Source organism: Gossypium hirsutum, chromosome A03, assembly GCF_007990345.1.
Source record: "Gossypium hirsutum isolate 1008001.06 chromosome A03, Gossypium_hirsutum_v2.1, whole genome shotgun sequence".
Classification (NCBI taxonomy): Eukaryota; Viridiplantae; Streptophyta; class Magnoliopsida; order Malvales; family Malvaceae; genus Gossypium; species Gossypium hirsutum.
The window spans coordinates 101,076,544-101,102,624 of record NC_053426.1 but is presented as its reverse complement, the minus strand read 5'-3'; the positions used below and the strand labels follow the sequence as shown (position 1 = coordinate 101,102,624).

At 32.7% G+C, this 26,081-nt stretch overlaps 1 pseudogene; it reads left to right on the top strand.

Moving 5' to 3' along the window:
- Window positions 1-25,527, top strand: part of LOC107887730 (mitochondrial outer membrane protein porin of 34 kDa-like) — a 30,096-nt pseudogene extending 4,569 nt beyond the window's left edge.
- Window positions 25,528-26,081: the final 554 nt, after the last annotated feature.

The following is a 26,081-nucleotide window of genomic DNA, read 5'->3' as shown; positions in this document are numbered from 1 at the left end:
TAAATACTTCTCCACCCCCTCTAAACACCTCCTTCCTCTCTTTCTTCCAAACCCATCCCCAAAAACCATTCTTTCTCGCTCAAGACTAATGGGTTCTCTTCTCTTCCTTCTCTAGTGTTCCTTCTCCTTCTCCAAGTATTTTTTATTTTTTATAAATATAAGGAAAAAAAGTTGTTGCTTAATTGTTTGCTCTCCCACTGGTGTTGTAAGTTTGGTTCTTATTTTCTGGGTTTATTTAATTTTTTTATCTAGATTATGTTTTCTTTAATTATTATTAAAGAAATACATTTGAGATGTTTTGTCCTGTGAAACCTAAGTTGTGATTTTTTGTCATATTTAATTTTATATAAAATGCATGTCTTATTGTAATAGCAACTATTTTTCTTTAATTTCATTATGGTTATCTCAATATTTTAACTATAATGTATCATGGAAGATGTTTGATTTCTCAATCTGCTATATGAACTTGAATTAATTTGGCCTTGTTTTGTTGTTTTTCCCTTTATTTTTAGGCAATTACCTCCGCCAGAACGAAGAAATGTGATCTTTTCTTGGCTAATGTTAATACCCAACTGAAGTCTAGGAACGTTACAACTGATATCAAAGTGGACATCAACTCCAATATAAGTACTTCATCTGCTCCTTTGTTGGTTTCTAGTTTTATGTATAAGTTTGAATTCTTGGTCGAAATTTCTCTTTTGCAAGTTAGATATGATACTTTTTCCTCTATTATATATTCTTCGACCTTTATCCAACTTTTATTAAAATAAAATTAGTAATCATGCCTTTTCCCCTCTTGTTTGAAACCCTAGCTTTAACTAGGAGAATATATGCTTGATAACATTGTTTAGAACATCATACTGCTCGAGATCTTGCAACAGCCCGATTTTTTAGTGGTATCAGAAACAGTTGTTTGAGGCCACCAAATTCGGAAAGTAAGCTCGTAAATTAATATTTACAAGTCAAATATGGTTTTAAAAATATTTTTGAATGGGTAAATTATGTTTTATAATAAATTATTAGGTTCGGGTGGTAAAATCCTAGGTCAAGTAGTTTTAAAAAGTGAGGTATCGGGATCTCATTTCTATAAACCGAGCCAAAAATATTTTTATAAATATTCACGAAGTGGCATTAAGGTAGTATTAAAGTTTCGTTGGAAAATTTTAATGTTTCGATAATTAATTAATTAGAAAGGACTAAATTGTAAAAGATGTAAAATTTAATCACTATTTGATTAAATGGGTAGTTGATAAAGGAAAAGGGACTTAAATGGTAATTAAACCATGGTCAAAGTTTCCAAGCGGTGGTGTTATGATTGATTCCACTAGATTTTGGATTAATTGCTCTTTTAGTCTTAATAAGTTTGGGATTAAATTGTAAATAAGTTTATTTAGTTAGAATTTAATTAAATCGAAGGAAAAATTGTGAAATTAAACATTCCTTTGATGGTAATTGTGCCATATATTTATGTGATGGACAAATATGGGCATAGATTTGATGTTTTAACTTAATTATTAACTAAGGGTAATATGGTAATTTGATGGATTAAATTAAATTAAAATAAAAACATAAGAAAAAATGGTGTGGTTATCATCTTCTTCCTCAATTACAATCAAAAGCTTCCATGAAAATAGAAATAGGGTTTGGCCAAGCTTTAAAGTCCAATCGGTAAGTGATTTTCGTCCCGTTTTTAATAATTTTTATGTTTTTGAGATCGTTGCAACTAGATCCAGCTAGCCTATACCTTCGATTTTGAAACTGTGAAAGATTTTGAAAGTTTCCATTGATGAACCTTGTGATTTTTTATATTAAATGATGAATTTAAGATATTAATTGTTATTTAAAAGTATTTTATTATGTGATTTTTGTTGAATTTTCTGATTAAGGACTAAATTGTTGAAATAGTATAAATACAAGGGTTTGTTGTGAAATTATTGAAAAAATGGGTTGTATTGAATGCCATGAATATTCAGCTAGCTTGTATTTGTATTAAAAAAAGTTAATTTGCATTTTTTTGGGTTCAAGGACTAAATTGAATAAAAGTAAAACTTTAGGGATAATTTTATAAAAGTGTAAAAATTAACCAAAATACATTAAATGAATTGTTTTATTGTATAAATTAATATATTTATTGAAACTATTAATTTAGATCAAGATCGGGTGGATAATCGAGGAATATAAAAATTACCAAAATACCCCTAAGTCTCGGTATTTCTGCAATTTATCCAAGTAAGTTCGTATGGTTAAAAATTAATATTTGTATTAATTTGATGAATGGTATTATGCAGTTATTTTATTGTTGAAAATGAATTCTTGTTGGAATTGTAATATTGAATTGAATATTCGAGTTGAATGGAACGCTGGATTTGAGTATATTTGTTATTTGGCGTATGACGCTATTAAAGGAAGATGTTGGCAAATTACTCAAGTAAATCGGGGTTCAGCATTTGTTGGGAACTCTCGTGTTTTACTTTCTATTTAGCTCTTTCGAGCCTCTGTTTAGTTCTTTCGAGCTTTTGTTCAACTTTTACGAGTTCCTGTTCAGCTCTTATGAGGTTCTGTTCAGCTTTCGAGTTTCTATTGGCGTATCTGGAAGTCCCAGCTCTTATGAGCTTCTGTTAACGATGTACTCTTATCCGTAAGTCATTCTTTGATTTGGGAAAGTCTTGGTAAAGTGATTTATTTAATGAATTTCAAAGTTATCCAACGATATTTTAAATGGTTCAATGGGCAATGTTCTGTTACGAGACGATCTGAGTTTGATACAAACTAATACATGTATATACACGAAATACATGGAAATGATGGTACATGATATATTGATATATTTGTTCGATCCAAAACATGAGACAATGGGTGTAATCCGAAAAAATGATTCATAAATGGTTGTTAATGGAGTCGAAGTTACCAAATTCTGAGGAGTCGGCATCATTTTATCCCTAATTGATCTGTATATAGTTCCTCTAACTACATTTTCTAAACAAACAAGAGCCAATCCGAATTGATCTTGTATGAGATTCGCTACAGAACAAATACACTTATTTTTCAAATGATTCATATCGCCACGTGTACCCATTCCAAATTTCATTCCAATCAAACTATCTGCAACTGCCAATATATCTCGCGGTAACAAAAATGAATTGTTCTGAGGTATATTAAGATTCAATCTCTGGTTCATATTTTGTCGACCAATCATTCCTAATTCACATCCTTGCTGAAAGAAATTCTTTTTCGAATTACACCCATTGTCTCGAGTTTTGATCCTTTTGTTCCTGGAGAAGTAACATCTCATCATATTGTAGCAGGGACATTGGGCGTATTAGTGGGCTTATTCCATCTTAGTGTCCGCCCGTCCCAACGTTTATACAAAGGATTACGTATGGGAAATATTGAAATCGTCCTTGCCAATAGTATAACTGCTGTCTTTTTTTGTAGCTTTTTTGTTGCCGGAATTATGTGGTATGGTTCAACAACTACCCCCATCGAATTATTTGGACCTACTCGTTATCTATGGGGTCAAGGATACTTCTAGCAAGAAATATATCGAAGGGTTAATGCTGGGTTAGTCGAAAATCAAAGTTTATCAAAAGCTTGGTCTAAAATTCCTGAAAAATTAGCTAATGATATATTGAGATGGATGATATATGTATATGAAGAAACGGTAAGAGAATGATATGTATCATGACATGAACATATACGAATATCTTTGATATGTTGATACATGGAAATTATGTAACACCCCAAACCCATTGTAACACCCCTAACCCGTATCCGTCGTCGGACTAGGGTTATAGGCATTACCAGACAATTGAAACATTTTACGAATAATTCATAAACTTCATTCAAAAATCGTAGTCATACATCATAACAGTGTCCCTTATATAGATCATCGAGACCTTAAGCATACATTAGAAAGGGGTCAGGACTAAACCGAGCTCATACAAAATTTTTCAAAGTTGTACAGGTCATACGCCTGTGTGAACAGGCCGTGCGCCTCACACGGCTTTAGACATGCCCGTGTGTCTAGGCCGTGTCAAAATGGGGCATACATACTGACTTAATCACACAGCCACAAGACATGCCCGCGTCTCTTGACCATGGTCGAAACTGACTTGAGTCACACGGCTAGCCACACGCCCGTGTGCCTTGGCAGTACTCAAGACTGACTTAAAATTGTAGGGTACCCCAGGGGACACATGGCCGTGCAACATGACCGTATGTCGTACATGGCTGAGCCACACGCCCGTGTCTCTGCCCGTGCAGAAAAAAATAGGCCATTTGAAAAGTCAATTTGTCACCCAATTTGGGTCAAACCTACAAGCATCAAACCAAGCATATTTGCACTACAATTTCAACCAATTTCAATACCAAAACTTACACCAATCATTCCATAACATTATCAACCAATTTCATGCTTAATAGTCATACCAAATTATGCCAAAACATAAGACAAAATCATATCTATACTTTTGTTTCATAGCCTCATTTTACTTCATTCAATCACATGCTATAAACTTACCAATTTCTCAAATATACACATTCCAAAACCTACCAGAATTGAGCGTTTTACTTGGTCACTCATAAACACATCACATAAGCATAAGTCGCATCACATATCATATACCAAAATCAAACCATATGTTCAACTACAAACTAGCCATATCACATGGCATGATATATACATTACAAAACATATCCAAATACTTCTAGCTTATACATGCCATATTCTAATATTCATAATGTCAAAGGGTACCAAAATAAGGTTCGATAGTGTGATGATGATCCTTGACAATCCCCGAGCTCCCAGTAGCTTTGATACCTATAAAATAGTGCAAACACACACAATAAGCTTTCAAAAGCTTAGTAAGCCATATACAAATAAACTTAACAATTAACATCAATTCATTAATAAAATTTAAGGCAAAATACATTCACTTAACCACATATCTCTTATAATTCATTTGAACATAACTCACATATACATATCATAACTCATTCTCATAGTAACTCATAATTATATCATATATTCGTCAAGGTACATTTTCTTACCTTTCATTCTCACACATGATATACAATTCAAACGTACCTAAATTGGATACAAATTCACATAGTCATCTATTTTCTCGGAATGCTCGTTGAACCGTTCAGAATCATACGGATACGCGGATAATTCAAAAATCTCGTACAATGCCAACGTCCCAAATGTGGTCTTACATGTAATCAAATATCAATGCTATTGTCCCAGACAAGGTCTTACACGAAATCAAATACGATGCCAACATCCCAAACGTTGTCTTACACGTAAATCATAAGTTGATACCAACGTCCCAGACGTACTCATATACGATAACACATATCGGATTCTATGTCATGACATATGTATCCTAACTATTCTTAAAGTTCGTACGGGGCTTTATGGATATCAGAACTTTGTAGATACTTTTTCAAATATCTCATATTCAAGGCATAAAGCCATTCATCATTGTTCAATAACATATAATCATAAATAAACCATTTCAAATACATTTATTTGTATATAGACTTACCTCGTACGGATTCGAATGAACAGAATCAGCTACTCGACGACATTCGACTTTCTCTGATCTAATTCTGTTTTCTTTTGTTCTTGATCTAAATAAATTCAAATTTAGCTTTTTTATTCACCAAATCATTCAAATCAATCCACAAACACACATTTAGGGTATTTTACAAAATAACCCTCACATTTTCATATTTTGACAATTTAGTCCCTAATTCACAAAATCACAAAATACACAAAATTTCTTAGTACACATGCCTAGGCAAATATTCATAGCACTCATACAAGTCCGTATATTTCATTTATTTCACATTTTAGTCCCTCAATTTACAAATTTCACAATTTAGCCCAAATTACTCAAATTCATAAAAAATTCAAAGACAAAACTTAGTAATCTAACACATATCTTTCATTTACTATCATCAAACTTCACAAAGCTTATAAATAATGGCATAACTCAAAACCATAAAAAAATTCAGAAATTGAGACATGGGCTTAGTAAATCATAAAATAACGATCATAAAAACATAGAAGTTATCGAAAATGGATAAAAAACGGACCTTTAATCAAACTTTAACTTGGTCGAACCCTAGCTCAAGTTTTCTTTCTTTTTCTTTGATGAATTTGGCTAGGATGAACACAAAATGACCTTATTTTGTGCTTTGTTTAATTTAATTAACCTTTAATTAACAATTTTCAATTTTTCCCTTAATGACAATATTAATAAAACATTAACATACAGTTCCATAATTATCCACTTATCATGCAAATGGCATAATAAAAACATAAAGACCTCTCAATCCAAGAGACATAGCAAATTAGCACTTTTAACATATGACAAGCAACTTTTACAATTTACGCGATTAGGTCTTGTTTATCAAATTAAGCACACAAACGATTAAATTTTCATACGAAATTTTCACACATACTAATTTACATATTTTAAGAAAAAAAATAATAGTAAAATATTTTTCTGACTCGAATCTATGGTCCCAAAACCACTATCCCGACTAGGGTCTAAACCAGACCGTTACAATTCTCCCCCTTAGGGATTTTTGTGCCTGAAAATCTTACCGTTGAACAGATTCGGATATTGCTTCCTCATAACATCTTCAGGCTCCCACGTAGCCTCTTCAACACCGTGTGGATGCCACATTACTTTTACTTACGAAATTTTCTTATTTCACAGTTCTTTAATCTCACGAGCTAAAATATAGATCGGTTCTTCATTATAGGTCATATCAGACTGAATCTTAATCTCAGATGAAGGAATCACATGTAAAGGATCAGATCTGTACCATCGAAGCATTGATACGTGAAATACATTGTAAATCTTTTCTAGCTCTGCTGGCAACAACAATCTATATACAACCGGTCTGATACGCTCGATAATCTCATACGGCCCGATGAACCTCGGACTCAATTTGCCTTTTCTGCCAAATTGGAGTACTTTCTTCCATGGTGAGACTTTCAAAAACACTTTGTCTCCGATCTCAAATTCAATGTCTTTTCGTTTCAAATCTGCATATGATTTCTGACGATCAAAAACTATTTTCAGACTATCACGAGTCACTTTTACTTTCTGTTTAGTCTCTTTTATCAAGTCAATCCCGTAAATCTTATTCTCGCTGAGCTCCGTCCAATACAAAGGTGTACGACATTTGCGACCATATAAGGCTTCGTATGGTGCTATTTTGATACTCGGTTGAAAACTTTATTATAAGCGAATTCAATCAAAGGTAAATCTTGTTCCCACGTACCTTCAAACTCAAGAATAAACATCTCAACATATCCTCGAGTATCTGAATAATCCACTCGGATTGACCATCTGTCTACTGGTGAAAAGTAGTACTGAAGTACAATTTCGTATCCAGAGTATATTACAATTTCTTCCAAAATTGCGATGTGAATCTCGGATCTCTGCCTGACACAATAGATAATGGCACACCATGCAATCTCACAATATAGAAAATTTATAACTTAGCTAACTTATCAAGTGAGTAATCGGATCGTACTGGAATAAAATGGCCTGGTTTCATCAATCGATCAACTACAACCGAAATTGCATCTTTCTTTCTTGGAAATAAGGGCAAACTTGAAACAAAGTCCATTGTCACTCTATCCCATTTCCATTCTGAAATCATAATTGGTTGTAACAAACTAGAGGGCACTTGATGTTCAACTTTAACTTGATGACATATTAAGCATTTCGCAACAAATTCAGAGATATTATGCTTCATACCAGGCCACCAATAAAGCTATTTCAGATCATTATACAATTTTGTACTACCCGGATTAACAGATAAACGACTGTTGTGAGCTTCATTCAAAATCATCTAAATCAATTCTAGATTTATCGGAACACAAATTTGATTTCGGAATCTCAGACAATTTTCTTTATCAACTCTAAATTCTGAATCAGAATCTAAATTACACTGAGCTCGTTTTGTTAAAATCTTATTATCAATCTTTTGAGTTTCAATAATTTGCTGAATGAATAACGGTTTTGCTTTCAATTTGGCTAAACCGAACCATCATTGGATACAACCAAATAAGCATTCATCGCACAAAGAGCAAATAGTGATTTTCGATTCAAAGCTTCAGCAACAACATTTGCTTTCCCCGGATGAAAATCAATAACAAGCTCATTGTAATGACCCAAAATTCACGGGCATCGAAAAAGTATAATATCGGGCCTCCGTCTTAGTAAATTGAGTCCAAAAATAATTATTAGAAATATTTACGAGACTAGTTGTGTGTTTAATTAAGTTTTAGATAGATGAATTTAATCTAATTAAGAATAATTAGGAAAAAGGATTAAATTGAATAAAGGGTAAATGTTTAATTATAGATCAAAAGAAAATAAGAGGGACCAAATGGGCAATTAAGCCACATTTGGAGGTTGAGCGGCATAACATTGTAAAAATCTTAGATTTTTATATTATTTATTTATATAAATATATAAATTAATTATAAAGATATTATTAAATTAATTATATTATAAATATTATATTAAGAAATAAATTAAATAAAGACAAATGTATGGTGATATTTAATACAAGTGTATTAATAAAATACATACATTTGTAATACTTATATTTAATTACTAAATAGATATTTGTTTTAATTATTATATTAAAGTAATTAAATAAAAGAAAACAAAAGAAATAAAATAAAGTAAATAAAGTAAAGTAAGTTAAAATAAAAGAATAAAAGAAACAAAAGAAGAAAGAAACAGAATAGCCAAAGACGAAACAGAGAAGAAACAGGGGAGAAAGAAGAAAAAAGAAAGAAAAAGGAAAAATTGAAGGTTTAAGGTTTAAAGCTTTGATTGGTAAGTCAAATTAGCCCTTTTCTCTTAATTCTAATGTTTTAAAAGCTTTAAAACAAAGTTTTGATGGAATTAAGTTGATATTTTGTAAATTCATAGGTTTCAAGTATAGTTTATGTTGAACAAAAGAGATGAATTAGGGATTAACTTGAAGGAATTTTAAGTTAGAATTGAAAAAGGGATTAAATTGTAAAAGAAACTATAAGTTTTATGTTTTAGGGACTAAATTGAGGGAAATTCGAAATTAGCAAAATATGCTGAAATTTTGATAGTTAAATTTTAGTTTGGATGAAATTTGAATAGAAATAGAGTGTGAATTGAATTAGGAAAGTAAGTGAATTTAGTTAGGATTAAATTGAGAATTAGGAAGAAATTGAATAGAAATTCAATTATTTATTATAATTAGTGCTGTAATTAATATTACAAATTATTATTTTCGTAGCTAACAAAGAACCCGAGGCATCGGCGTCAAAAGGAAAGGAGAAAGTTATCGAGGACTAAAACGGGAGAATAACGGTTTGTATTACTATAATTCAAGTTATTTATTATTAAATGCTAAATTTTAATTTAAGTGTCTAGTAAATGAAATGTGAGGTAAGTATAATATTAGTATTAATTTATTATTAGTATTATTATTATTATTATGAGTGGGAATTAAATTGAATAGTTTATATGAATTAATATTTGAATTGTTTGTTGATTGAAAGCGGGAAATGAATTTGAATCGAATTGTGAATGGTATTAAATTGTATGGAAATGTATTGAGTTGTGAAAATGTGTGAATTTGTGAAATAATTATTGATTGAAGGTGGAAAAATGATTGAATTGAAAGTGTGAGAAATTGTGATTGAATTGAGAATATATGTGATTTAAATACCCTATTAACTAGTCGGGCTGAGTCGGATATAGTTGGCATGCCATAGGATTGGAAGAGTTCAGGGATACTTCGACCTCGAGTCGATGAGACACTGGGTGTCACTATATTTCTTCGGATAGATTCGATGAGGTACTGGGTACCAACTTTCTTCGGCTTTGCCGATGAGACACTGGGTGTCAACTATTGCTTCGAACTATCCGATGAGGCACTGGGTGCCATTCTGGTGTGTTTGGTTGGATCCGTGTATCCGCCAAAGTCCGAGTTTTGTTAATAGGGTAAATGATGAAATGATAAACCGAACGAGTTGGTCAAACGAGCTATTGAAATGATATGAAAAAGTTGAATTGTGAATTGAAATGTGAAATGAGATTGAGAAATGAACCTAAGGTTCGTGATTTATTCAAACTCAAATTGTGGATATACGATATTGGTTGATGAATTGCTATTGTTGAAATATTGAATTTAAATTGTATATACGATTTATGCATTACATGTACATTATTGTTATAATTTGAATTATGGTAATACCACTGAGTATGAATTACTCAGCGTATGGTTGTTTCCGTGCGCAGGTCGATAGAAGTCAAAGGTCCCGGTTCAGCATCCAGATTAATCCCGGCTTCGGCAAAACTTGGTGATGTATTTTTCCTTTGGTAAAGGTGGCATGTACATAGATTGTGTATAAAGGTTATTATGTTTTAATATATAATGGTTAAAAATGTTAGTATTAAAAGTTTATGGATTTTAATGAAAGAAGTCTATCTATTTTATCTAATTAGTACATTGTTAAATTTTAAATTGATATTGTGTAGATTGAGTTTGATTAGAAGTATTTAGAATAGAAAATGTGAATGTGAAATGAATTGGTTGAATTGGTGATATTTGGGAACTATATGGTTTTAATTTGCAGGGGGTTTTATGTAAAAATAAGCAGAAATGCTGCCGAAATTTTTATAAAAAAAAATGAAGTCATTTGGTAAACAAACTAATAAATTTTATGAATTATTTTAATATATTGGTTATTTATTTAAGAATTGTTGTAAATCGTTCGATACGTCTGGTAATGCCTCGTAATTCTGTTCCGGCGACGGTTCGGGGTTAAGGGGTGTTACACTCATAGTCTTTTAACAGTTCTAGCAATCTTCTCTGTCACAGGTTCAAATATTTTTGAGTCATCAGATATTTCAAACTCTTATGATCAGAATAAACGTGAGATTTCTCACTGAACAGATAGTGGCGCCAAATCTTCAAAGCAAACATAATCATAGCTAACTTAAGGTCATGCGTCAGATAGTTCTTTTCGTGCGGCTTTAACTGTCTCAAAGCATAAACAATGACTTTTCCTTCCTACATCAAAACACATCCAAACCATTCAATGAAGCATCACTATAGATCACAAATTCTTTACCCGATTCAGGTTGTACTAACATTGGAGATTCAGTGAATAGGGCTTTCAATTGATCAAAACCTTTCTGACACTTTTTGACCGTTCAAACTTCACATCTTTCTGAAGCATTTTCGTTAATAGAGTTGCAATCATCGAAAATTTTTTTACGAACCGTCTATAATAACCAGTAAGTCCCAGAAAACTACAAACTTAGGAGACATTTCTTGGAGGCTTTCAATCCAAAATAGCTGAAATTTTGCTCGGATCGACTTGGATACCTGATACTGATACAATATGGCCCAGAAAACTGACTTTTCGTAACCAGAATTCACATTTGCTAAACTTTGCATATAATTGTTTATCACGCAAAGTCTGTAATACTATTCTCAGATGCTCAGCATGCTCGGATTTATCAAGCGAATAAATCAATATGTCATCAATAAATACAACAACAAATCGATCTAAATGGGGTCTGAAAATTTTGTTCATCAAATCCATAAAGATAGTAGGTACATTAGTTAATTCGAAAGGCATAGCTAAGAACTCATAGTGGTCATACCTTGTTCTGAATGTAGTTTTCGGAATGTCTGAGTCTTTTACTTGCAGCTGATAATAATCGGATCTTAAATCTATCTTCGAAAACACGGTAGCTCCTTTCAATTGATCAAACAAATCATTAATTCGAGGCAGAGGGTATTTATTCTTGATAGTCACTTTATCCATCTAACGTTAATCAATGCACATTCTCATCGTACCATCTTTCTTTTTCACAAACAGAACTAGTGCACCCCAAGGTGAGAAACTCGATCTAGCAAACCTTCTATCGGTCAATTCTTACAACTGAGACTTTAATTGTTTTAATTAGGTCAGAGCTATTTTATACAGAGCTATCAAAATAGGAGTAGTTCTTGGTATTAACTCAATGCCAAATTTAACTTTTCGTATCGGAGGTAATCCAGGAAGTTCCCCAGAAAACACATCAGGAAATTCACAAACAACAAGCACTGATTCAACTTTCTTTTCTGACATTTTCGAATCAATTTCTTTTCTGACATTTTCGAATCAATCACATAGGCAAAATAGGCTTCACAACCTTTTCTCACAATACTCAGAGCTTTCATTGACGAAATCATAGCTGGTAACCCATTTAAATCACTAGATTCAATTCGAACTATTTCATCATTTTTACATCTCAAATCAATAGTTTCCGTTTGTAATTCACAATAGCATCATGCAACATTAACCAATTCATACTCAGAATTATATCAAACTCATCAAAAGGTAATAACATCAGATCGACCGAAAAACAAATGTCTCTAAACATTAACAGGCATTTCTTCAAGACATTATCAACCAAAACACATCTGCATAGGGGGTTCGATACTCTAATCACAAATTCAATAGACTCTACGGGAAAAGTCTTACTGGATACTAAATTCATGCATATATACGAATGTGTGGATCTAGTATCTATCAAAGTAATCACAGAAGTATCATAAAGTGTGAAAGTACCGGTTATAACATCTGGAGACGAAGCTTCCTTACGAGCTCGAATGGCATAGGCTCTAGTAGGTGCTCTAACCTCGAATTGAACAGAAGTGTCTTTAATCCCTCTTTGACTACACTCACATTTCCCGTATTTCTGGGAGGTCTACCACGAGATGCATTGCCACTTGGCCTCAGATTTTGCACAATTTCTTGCTCGACAGACTCGGGGCAGTCACTGATAAAATGGTCTAATGATCCACATTTGAAACAAGCCCGATCATACAATCTACAATTGTCGTGATGTCTTTTACCACGGTGTTTGCACTCAGAGCAATCAGATCGAACATTTCCAACACTAGCAATAGATATAGTTGGAGCTCTGAAACTCGAATGCCATCTCGTACGATCTCTACTCGCATATCCCACATTAGCCTTTGAACCGCTATACTCATCTCAAAACTTCTTTAAGGCAGATTGAAGTGACTGGTTCGATGATCTCTTTTGCACTTCTCTAGCTTCTGAATCAGCTTTTCTTTTCTCTTTCCTGAGCTTTTCAGATTTGCATGCTCGTTCAACAAGCATTACAAATTTTTTTATCTCAAGAATCTCGACTAACAAACGAATATTTTCATTCAGACCATCTTCAAATCTTTTGCATATTATTGCCTCAGTAGATACACATTCTCGAGCATACTGACTTAGTCTTACAAATTCTCGCTCATATTCTGTAACAAACATATTGTCTTGTTTAAGCTCAAGAAACTCTTTGTGTTTCTGGTCGATAAATTTCTGACTGATGTATTTCTTTCGAAATTCAACTTGGAAGAAATCCCAGGTGACTCACTCTCTTGGAACCATCGATATCAAAGTCTTCCATTAGTGATACGCCGTATCTCTCAGAATTGAAATGGCACATTTTATGCATTCATCCGGATTCAAAAACAATTCATCGAACACTCGTATCATGTTCTCTAACTAGAATTTGGCTCTTTCAGCATCATCATTCCTAGTAGCACGAAATTCTTCAGCCCCCATATTTTCTAATTTTATCAACTGGAGGCTTATTTAACTGAGTCAAATTAGCTTGTGGCATAACAGGGACTTGTAGAGGATTAGTCGGGGTTGGGGGTTGTTGAACAGCCAGATTAGTTCTAATGTATTGACTGAACCAATCATTCATCATTTGATAGAAGGCTTGTCTAGCCTCTCCATCATGGCTACTTCTAGCCGGTCTAGAATCGAAAGGCGTTGTCCCTTGCACGAGAGCAGGCGCATTACTCTCGACATAGTCAGCTACGGCTCGTTCGGGATCCATTTGCTATATGAAAACACATTTTCATTGTCAGGATCACACTATCGTATTTCATAAATATTACATGTATAGCTAGACTCACATACGTTACGTTAGTCCTAGAATCGACTAAACCGTAGCTTTGATACCAACCAAATATAACACCCATAACCTGTATCCATCGCCAGACTGGGGTTATAGGCGTTACCAGACAATTGGAACATTTTATGAATAATTCATAAACTTCATTCAAAAATCGTAGTCATACATCACAATAATGTCCCTTATATAGATCATCAAGACCTTAAGCATGCATTAGAAAGAGGTAGAGACTAAACCGAGCTCATACAAAATTTTTTAAAACTTAAATATTTTTCAAAGTTGTACAGGTCACACGCCCGTGTGAACAGGCCGTGTGCCTGACACAGCTTTAGACACGCCCGTGTGTCTAGGCCATGTAAAAACAAGGCATACATACTAACTTAATCACACTGCCACAAGACATGCCAGTGTGCCTTGGTCGTGGTCAAAACTGACTTGAGTCACACGGCTAGCCACACGCCCGTGTGCCTTAGCCGTGCTCAAGATTGACTTAAAATTGTAGAGTACCCTAGGGGACACACGGCCGTGCAACATGATCGCGTGTCACAAATGGCTGAGACACACACCCATGTCTCTGTCCGTGCGGAAAAAAAATAGGCCATTTGAAAAGCCAATTTGCCACCCAATTTGGGTCAAACCTACAAGCATCAAACCAAGCATATTTGCACTATAATATCAACCAATTTCAATACCAAAACTTGCACCAATCATGCCATAACATTTTCAACCAATTTCATGCTTAATAGTCGTACCAAATTATGCCAAAACATAACACAAAATCATATCTATACTTTTGTTTCATAGCCTCATTTTACTTCATTCAATCACATGCTATAAACTTACCAATTTCTCAAATATGCACATTCGAAAACTTACTAGAATTGACCATTTTATTTGGTCACTCATAAATACAGTACATAAGCATAAGTCGCATCACATATCATATACCAAAATCAAACCATAAGTTCAACAACAAACTAGCCATATCACATGGCATGATATATACATTACAAAACATATCCAAATACTTCTAGCCTATACATGCCATATTCTAATATTCACAATGTCAAAAGGTACCAAAATAAGGTTCAGTAGTGTGATGATGATCCTTGACAATCCCCGAGCTCCCAGTAGCTTTGATATCTATAAAACAGTGCAAACACACACCATAAGCTTTCAAAAGCTTAGTAAGCCATATACAAATAAACTTAACAATTAACACCAATTCATTTATAAATTTTAAGGAAAAATACATTCACTTAACCACATATCTCTTATAATTCATTTGAACATAACTCACATATACATATCATAACTCATTCTCATAGTAACTCATAATTATATCATATATTCATCAAGGTACATTTTCTTACCTTTCATTCTCACATATGATATACAATTCAAACGTACCTGAATTGGATACAAATTCACATAGTCATTTATTTTCTCAGAATGCTCGTTGAATAGTTCGAAATTATAAGGATACACTGATAATTCAGAAATGTCGTACAATGCCAACGTCCCGAACGTGGTCTTACATGTAATCAAATATCGATGCCACTATCCCAGACAGGGTTTTACACGAAATCAAATACGATGCCAACGTCTCAAACATGGTCTTACACGTAAATCATAAGTCGATGCCAACATCCCAAACATGGTCTTATACGATAACACATATCGGATCCTATGTCATGGCATATGTATCCTAACTATTCCTAAGGTTCGTACGAGGCTTTACGGACGTCGGAACTTTGTAGATACTTTCTCGGATATCTCATATTCAAGGCATAAAGCCATTCATCATTTTTCATTAACATATAATTATAAATAAACCATTTCAAATACATTTATTTGTATATAGACTTACCTTGTACGGATTCGAATGAACAGAATCGACTACTCGACAACTTTCGACTTTCCCTGATCTAATTTCGTTTTCTTTTGTTCTTGATCTAAATAAATTTAAATTTAACTCTTTTATTCACCAAATCATTCAAATCAATCCAAAAACACACATTTAGGGAATTTTACAAAATAGCCCTCACATTTTCATATTTTGACAATTTAGTCCCTAATTCACAAAATCACAAAATACATAAAATTTCTTTGTACACATGCCTAGACGAATATTCATAGCACTCATACAAGTCCAAATATTTCATTTATTTCACATTTTAGTCCCTCAATTTACAAATTTCACAATTTAGCCCAAATTACTCAAATTCATAAACAATTCAAAGATAAAACTTAGTAATCTAACACATATCTTTCATTTACTATCATCAAACTTAACAAAATTTCTTTGTACACATGCCTAGACGAATATTCATAGCACTCATAAAAGTCCACATATTTCATTTATTTCACATTTTAGTCCCTCAATTTTCAAATTTCACAATTTAGCCCAAATTACTCAAATTCATAAACAATTCAAAGATAAAACTTAGTAATCTAACACATATCTTTCATTTACTATCATCAAACTTTACAAAGCTCACATTATCAATAACGACATAACTCAAAATCATCAAAATTTTAGAAATTGAGACATGGGCTTAGTAAATCACAAAGCAACGATCACAAAAACATAGAAATTATCGAAAACGGATCAAAAACGAACATTTAATCAAACTTTAACATGGCCGAACCCTAGCTCAAGTTTTCTTTATTTTTCTTTGATGAATTCGGCTAGGATGAACACAAAATAACCTTATTTTGTGTTTTGTTTAATTTAATTAACCTTTAATTAAAATTTTTCAATTTGTCCTTAATGAAAATATTAATAAAACATTAATATACAAGGCCATAATTGTCCACTTATCATGCAAATGGCATAATAACAACATAAGGACCTCTCAATTAAAGAGACATAGCAAATAAGCACTTTTAACATATGACAAGCAACTTTTACAATTTACTCGATTAGGTCCTTTTTATCAAATTGAGCACACAAACGATTAAATTTTGATATGAAATTTTCACACATACTAATTTACATATTTTAAACATAGAAAATAATATTAAAATATTTTTCTGACTTAGATCTGTGGTCTTGAAACCACTATCCCGACTAGGGTCTAAACTGGACTGTTACACCCGGCCTAGATGTTATGGCCGAATCTGGAGATGTTACGAAGAATGGGTTTTGAAAACAGATTTGTTATGTTATATCATCTCAGCTTATTAACTCATATTCTTTTATGTCCATTGCCGAAAACGTTAATTAATCGGCTTGTTTGTCAAAACATATTTTACAACGGAAGTCTAAGAATATCGTTATATTTTGGAAATCCAATTTGTATTTTTAGAAAAACCTTTTTGTTTGAGTAAAAACATCATTTGCTTAAACATTTTGTTAAACCATTCAAATAAACAAGCAACAAACCAAAACCAAAAGTTTGAAAATCACCCAGAGAGTCCCATAAATTACAAACTCTCAATTAAGTTAGAAATTTAAATAAAAACCATAATTACTGAGTATAATAAGTTCTCGTATGAGTGGTCACCGTTGAGTCTCCACCGCACCGATCCGCTTAAGTCTGTAGATTACCTGTATAGAATAGACAACAGATGTGGGTTTTCGTAAACTCAGTGTGTAACCCAACAGAAATACGCAGGCAAAACATTCAGAAATCTCATGCTTAGTCAAATACAAATACGGACTTATGTCCATTTTAGATTCAGATAATAGATATAGATATGCAAAATCCTACCCCATCTTCTACACACCAACTCCCTCCATCCCAAGACACCATGTGGGGTTAAAAACACCCACCCATCCCTACACACCATATCATGTCAATATGACACATATCAGATATTATGCAGCCATGCTTCCAGAATATAAGCTGCGATCGCCATACAGAACACTTCCTCAACATATACAAATGTAACACCCCCTACCCGTATCCATTTTCGAAATAGGGTACGAGGCATTACCGGAGTTTACTGAACATTTTCAGATAATTCTGAGTCATTTATTATTCATATTTTAGAAATAATCATAACGTCTCTCTATTGGACCCTCGAAGCCCCAAAGATACATTAGAAACCAACCAGAATTAAATCGGGATTATAAAAAAAAATTCACAAAATCTTAAATTTTATTTTCATCTAAGTACCTACTATTTCAATGCTCCTTATAATTAAATATGTTACTGTTCAATCAATAGTTTGGCACTTGTCTAAGCGTCAAACAACATCATTGTTAGTATACTTGCACACATTTCATCTAAATTCAACATTGATATACTTATTTTCTCTACATATCGCACTTGAGTTTAATAACAGTCTCAACTTACATAATTTCCTTGTATCAACATATCAAAGATAATCATATATGTACATGTCATGAAACATATCATGCTCTTACCGTTTCTTCATAAGCATATATCATTCATTTCATTATATCACTATTTCATGCTCTATCATTTCCATATATTTTATGTATATTTATTCCGGTAATAGTTTATATCAAACCTGACATAAATTATATTCCATGTACTTATACTTATTTCGTTTATTTATCTTCATAATTATTTCATACAACTATTTTGTACATATATTTCCATATGACTAGTTCTTGTAAACATTTCACACAACCATTTCATATAACTATTCGTCATCTGATAAGTATTACCTACATATCAATTGTCCAATAGATGTCATAGCGTCTCCCATCCACGGTCTTATTTATCTTTGACATGATGCCATAGTGTCTTTCAACTATGGTCTTACTCATTCATTTTCTGTCATGCTGCCATGGTATCTTTCAACTATGGTCTTATTCTTTTCATGTCACGTTGCCATGGTATCTTTCAACCATGGTCTTATTCATTTCATATCACGTTGCCATGGTATCTTTCAACCATGGTCTTACACATTTCATATCAGGTTGTCATGGTATCTTTCAACCATGGTCTTACACATTTCATATCAGGTTGCCATGGTATCTTTCAACCATGGTCTTACACATTTCATATCAGGTTGCCATGGTATCTTTCACACTCCCGCGAACCTCATCCTTACAGTGGGATTACCAGTCTAGGCTAAATCCCCTGTAATATAAACTCAAAGAGTATTGTCGGGATTACCAGTCCAGGCTAAATCCCCTGCAATGACAATTACTCTAATAAGCTTGGATCTGAATTACCAGTCCAGGCTAAATTCAGACCCTAATTCGGATTACCCGTCCGAGATAAATCCATTTTACACGTATTCTTTGGGAGGACTGTATCAGAATAGGATCACTCGTCCGGACTAGATCCTTTTTATCATCAATTCCTTTTCAGAGATCCATCGAATTTTCCTTTCATTCAACCGGGCTTTATTTTCAATTTATATCGAGTATTAGCAATATTTCATCAATTATCATGAATTGAACATTCAAATCATATTTTCATCACATAACCACATATTTCAAGTATTTAAAATACAATTCAAGTTACACAAACTTACCTCATTGCTTGTTTGTATTTATAATTTCATTAATCCGATATCTTTTATTTTCCACGATCAAGTCTCATTTTTGAGTCATCCGGATCTTTATAAATAAATTTGATCATCATTTTCATTCATTTCATATTCTAATGCATTTAATTAATGCTCTAGGAAAAATTACCATTTTGCCCCTAAACTTTTAATTAATGACGATTTCATCCTTAGGGTCAGGAAAATAAAGTTCTTGCAATTTAATCCTTATTTCTAGATATTATTCTCATACATATTGATAACAATCCATGAATTCTATAAAATATCAGAATTTTCCATAATTTCAACACTTTTCAATTTAATCCCTAAAACATGTTTTCCCCCGATCTTGAATTAAATTAATAATTTCATTCAATTTTGTAATTTAAATAATAAAATAATCCATTTCATGCAATTTGGTCATTTTTGACATTTTTACAAAATTACCCATAAAGTTTTACTTTTATTCAATTTAGTCCCTGAGCCTAAAACATGCAAATTAGCCATGCTAGATGAATATTCATACATATTTTTTCTCCTTCTCCTCTCCATCCCACATCCTTAGTGTATATAACACACTTGTAAGTAACATTATCTATAATTTTTATTATTTACTTTTATGAATATTCAAGTTGTCCATCTGTGTCATAGTCACTAAATATTTATAACTCGAGCTATGAAACTCCAAATTAAGATCCATTAATTTTCCCTGAAACTAGACTCATATATATTTTTAAAATAAAATTTTCATAATTTTTATTTTAGCCATTAGGTACAGTTTATTCTTTAAATTCACCCCTATTCTGCTGTCTGATAGTTCCGACCCTTCTTCACTAAAAATTAATTATCTCACAGTACAGAACTCAGATAATATTCCCGTTGATTTATACTGAAAATATACTCATTATGAATTATAAAAATATAACTTTAAGCCTCTAATTATTTTTATTCAATTTTTTGTGATTTTTCAAATTCAGAACAGGGAAACCCGAATTCATTCTGACCTTGTCTCACAAAACTCATTATATCTTATAATTTACAATTCAATTGCTAAAAACCGTTTCTTCTATAAGAAATTAGACTCAATAAGATTTAATTTAATATTTTATTCATCCTCTAATTCAATTTATACTTTTTGGTGATTTTTCAAACTTAAACTACTGCTGCTGTCCCAAACAGTCTTAATGCAAAATGTTGATTTTCTACTTTAATTTCAATTTAATCCTAACTAAATTCACTTACTTTTCTATCTTAATTCATACTTTATTTCTACTCAATTTTTAACCAAACTTAGACATAATTATCTATTTTTCATCATAAAACCATAATTTCGAAATTCTTTCAATTTAGTCCTTAAAGCATAAAACTTATGAATCACTTTACAATTCAATCCTTATTTCATTTCTAACTTGAATTTCTATCAATTTAGCCCTTAATTCATCTTTTTGTTCAACTTAATCAACACAAAAAAATTCATTAACTCCCTAACTTTTGATATAATTCATGTAGTACTCTTCTCTAGAATTTCATAAACATCAAAATTACAAGAAAGGGGATCAAATTGACTTACCTAGTAAAGCTTAAGGCTTCAAAAACCCCAATTTTCCTTTTATTTTTCTTTCCTTCCTTTCTTTCCCCTGTTTCGTCTCATTCTCTGTTGCCTTTCTTTTTTCTTTTTCTTTTTGTTTTACTTTATATATATATATATACAATATATAATAACAATAATAATAATAATGACTTTATTAAATATCTACTTAATATCAAATATTTATTTTATACTTGGGCACACATATATTATTACATTTGTATTTCATCCCACCATACACTTGTTATTTTACATTTATTTATCATATAAATATATTATAATATAATTATTTATTTAATAAATATCTTTCACTAAATAATAAATATCCATTTAATATCAAATACATATATTACAAATGTATGTATTTTTTTATTAATACATTTGTACCAAATCATTACCATACACTTGTCTTTATTTAATCTATTCATCATATAATATCAATTTAATAATAATAAATATATTAATTATTTACTTAAATAATAAGTAAATACATACATGTATTACAAATGTATGTATAATACTTATTACACATATATTTTATTTTTGCCATACACTTGGCACTCCTTTGGCTTATTTACTTATTTAGTCATTTCAATTTCTTTATCCTATAATTAAACTTTCACACTTCATTCAATTTAATCCTTTTATCTAATTATCCTTTATTTAAGCTAATTTGTTTCATTAAACTTTAATTAATCACTCTCTTAACTTCGTAAATATTTTTAATAAATATTTACAAATCTATTTTTCAGAAACGGAGACCCGAAAATGCACTTTTTTGATAACTGTAAAAATTCGGGTCATTACAACAAATCTCACCCCAAAACAGTTACAGAAATCAGATACATATATTACAAATTAGACATGCTCAGCATGCTTCTATACAGATAACAGACATACATATAGCAGAATAGTCAAATATGCATAAAAATGTCCTACTCAGAGCATACTATCAGAATACCAGATCACATAAGCTAGGGTTTGGTTAGCCCTTACCGACCCTATGGTAGGCCCACAGTTGATCGAAACGACCCGTGCGACCCTTGGGAAAATTTCAAAAATTTAGGCCCATACACCTAGATTGGCCTTGCCCGTGTGGCCCACACGACCTGGCCCCAAATCCACATGCGCGTGTGGCATGCCTGTATGGGCCTACATGCCCAACTTGGCCTAGCTCGTGTGACCTACACAATCACCCTCACAGTACCACACGGCCGTGTTCTCGCACACAGCCAACCACATGAGTGACCATACGCCCTCGTGACATGACAGTGGGCAATTTCGGTGAAAGCCAAAACCTCATTTTTCACGATTTGGGAACACACCTGGTACGATTCTGGTATGGAAACACTCTCAAGACATACAGTACCTAATATTGACAAACCAAACTCACATAGTCAGTCTCAATCCACAATTAAACTGAACCAAAGAAATTGACAATGATGAATAATCAAGCATTTGACACTTACTAACCTCTTGAGCAATTTCTACTACAATTCTGCTAGAAGAGAACCTCGCCCTACTCGATTTACTACTACCAAAATAAAAATTAAGATTCCAAATGGTAATTTGGAAATCGAAAACTAAAAAGCTCTAGAATCCCACTTACCAACAATCGAGGGAAAATGAAGAAGCAGATTACAGATATTTGACAACCGATCGAAACAAAGGAGTGGGAAACAACAAAAGAAAAGAAAAAACGAAGGAGCAAAGGGAAACAAAACAAAATAGACGTCAGTTTTCTTTTCTGGAAAGAGTGAAAATTTTTGAAAACAAAAGAATAAAAATGAAAGATAACTCCTAAATCCCTCAAATTACTCCCCACTACCCACTAACAACCGACTTCTCAGAATCCAACTCCAGCAAAACCCTATCAAACAACCGAGTAAAAATATAACCTCCACGCTCGTGCAAGGATTCGAACATAGGTCCTCTCACATACTAACCTCCTTACCATTCGAACCAGTAGGCTCATTCTGATATGGATTAACAGATAATTTTCTATAAGCCTACTCAACAAGGGTGAGTCTTGGATCAAAAATGAAAAAAATTGCCAAAGTGGGAAATTGAACCCAAAACCTCCCACACACACCCAAAACACTTAACCACTAAAGCAAATACACAGTTGTATTGAAATGGTAAGTGTTCAAATGAAAATATGTTTGAGCTCATGAAAGAGTTGTAAGGTTTAAAGTTATTTAAAATCCTACTATGCTAGGGATGTTATGTATAAGTGATGTTGTGAATTTAATCACCTTGTGAGTTGTTGAATATAGCTTCATGAATCTTGGGGTATCGATATTGGATTATTCTTGATATGTATAAATTTCATATTTGAAATGAATTGATATGATTAAAGTTTATACGAGCTTACTAATCATTCATTGCTTACGTATTTGTTTTTCTTTACTTTTCAGATTATCAGAAGCTTGATTAGGTTGGAAGCTTGTCAAAGTTATATCACACTATCCATTGGTTTTATTTGTACTTTTGGATGTTTTGATTTTGGTTATAATGGCATGTATAGGTTATTTTGGCTAAATGCTGGCCTATATGTATTTTGTGGAGATTAGCCACTTATTTGGCTTGTGTTTTGGCACATTTTGGTTTGTGCATATTTGCCTTATGTGGTTGATGTGTGGTTTAGTTCATGTATAGTGAAAGGTAAAGTGTTAGCTAAATGTGCATTTCTATACTTGTGTTTTAGTATGCGATGAGTTGATCATGAATCGGTACCTTGATATATAAGGTATATATAACTAAATATGCTAGTATTTGAAATACATTTTGGCATCAAATGATATGTTTTGGTAGGTAAGTAACTTGGTTTGAAATAATGCAAATTAGTTTGGTAAACCTTGGGTACAAATATGCATTTAAGTTAGTTATACATATGAATATATTGAATACATGAGTACACATGTTATAATCTGTCATCTGAGGTGCCTAAAGACATATTGGTTGTATATGAAGACATTATATGTGAAAAGCTTGATTTTGGTTTGTTTTAGTGCCTAATTTTGGCTTGTTGATATGCATAATGTTGATTGTAAGCTAACACCAAATTAGGTGATAAATATAGCTTGTAAAATGGCCTATTTTTTTCCACACGGGTAGAGACACGGGCATGTGTCACCTGTATCTTTTTAAGAATGCAAGTCAATATCCTCACACGGCCTAGCACACGGGTGTGTGGCTTGGCTGTGTGACCCAAGTCAGAGACCTCACAAGTTTGGACACGAGTTGGGACATAGTTGTGTGCCCCTATTTCGAATACCTAAATGGCCTGAGACACGGGTGTGACTCTTGACCGTGTGAGCCACACCGGCGTGTGTCCCCTGCATCTTTGAAAAACTTTAATATTTTCTAAAAAATTCTCCCGACTTGTTTCTAATGTGTATTTTGGGCCTCGATGGCTCACATAAGGGACATTATGCTTGATTTCAATTGATTTCTAATATGAATTCTATATGATGTGAAATATCTATTTATTTGACCTGTAAATTTCGGTAATGCTTCGTAAACTTGTTCCGGTGACGGATACGGGTTAGGGGTGTTATAAACCTGACCTATGGCGGAAATGCTTTTCAATTGAAGGATCTCTTTGGTTTAGTTCATAGTTTCTTTTTTACCTTCTTATATTCCTTTATTGTTGATATATATGTATGCCATCTTTTGTAAGCCTTTTTGAAAATCGTTTTTTGTACTAAAGTACATTATGTTTATAAGCTATTTACCACCATAACAGTTGATAAACCTGTACCTGGGCTAAAGGCAATCTTTGGCTTCAGAGTCCCTGATCAAAGGTCTGGCAAGGTACAAAATTCTATCTCAGATTTCAATTTGTATCTTTCTAAGCTTTATTCTTGTTTTGGCTTTTTTCGCAAGAACATGTTACTTAGAATGTGTTTTGAGATGCTGTTGGACATGCCTTTTTTTTCGCTTTTGTGTATACCAGATTGAACTCTAATATTTGCATGAGTATGCTGGGATAAGCTGAAGCATTGGATTGACTGCCAATCCGATAGTTAACTTCTCGGGTGTGCTTGGAACAGATGTTCTTGCACTAGGTACTGATATCTCATTTGACACGAAGACTAGGCAATGATATAATCTCAAGTTTAATACATTGTTTGTCAATGCATGAATGAAAAGGATAATTCGATTAATGCATCTTACTACCATATTGTGAATCCATCAACCAACACTATTATTGGTGCTGAGGTGACCCATAGCTTCTCTACCAATGTGAACACCATCACTGTGGGTACACAACATGCATTGGATCCATTAACCACAATCAAGGCACAGATGAACCATGCCGGTAAGGCAAACGTACTCATCCAGCACAAGTGGCACTCGAAATCCGTCTTTACCATTTCTGGAGAGGTGGATACAAAGTCGATTGATAAGAGCCCTAAGGTCGGACTTGCATTGGCACTCAAGCCTTAAGAGCTTAAAAAAAAGCTCATTTTGGTAAGAGTATGGTAGACTTAAAAAGAATTTTGAAGTTTCAGTCTGTTGTTGACTTTCATGGTGTTGCCATATTCCTTTTTATGTCAATGATTTTGCATTTTTAAAAAGAATAAAGTGAAAAAAATGTGATAACTATTTTTAGTCATTCCTTGTTTAATTGAGGTGAAGTAACTTTGATTTGCCCCATAATTTTTTTCAGAGGCTCTCTTTGTTTTTTCATGAAATTTGCTAATAAAGGAAAATAAGAGTTATACCTTTTCTTTATTGAGGACAATTTTTGCTTGGTATAGAACTTGGTAACATGTATAGGCATAAAGTCTAACATTGGATCAGCTTGTAAAACTCGGCCATGGAAAGCTTTCATTACTGGTGGTGAGATTGGCTAAAGGTAGAACTATCATGGAGGCTCTTATATTACGAGTCAGATTGTATTTTGATCTCTATTTAAGAAATAGATAAATTAGTACATTTATGTTAAAGTAAAGAGCAAATTATTTTTTTTACGACACAATTCGGAACGACGTCATTAC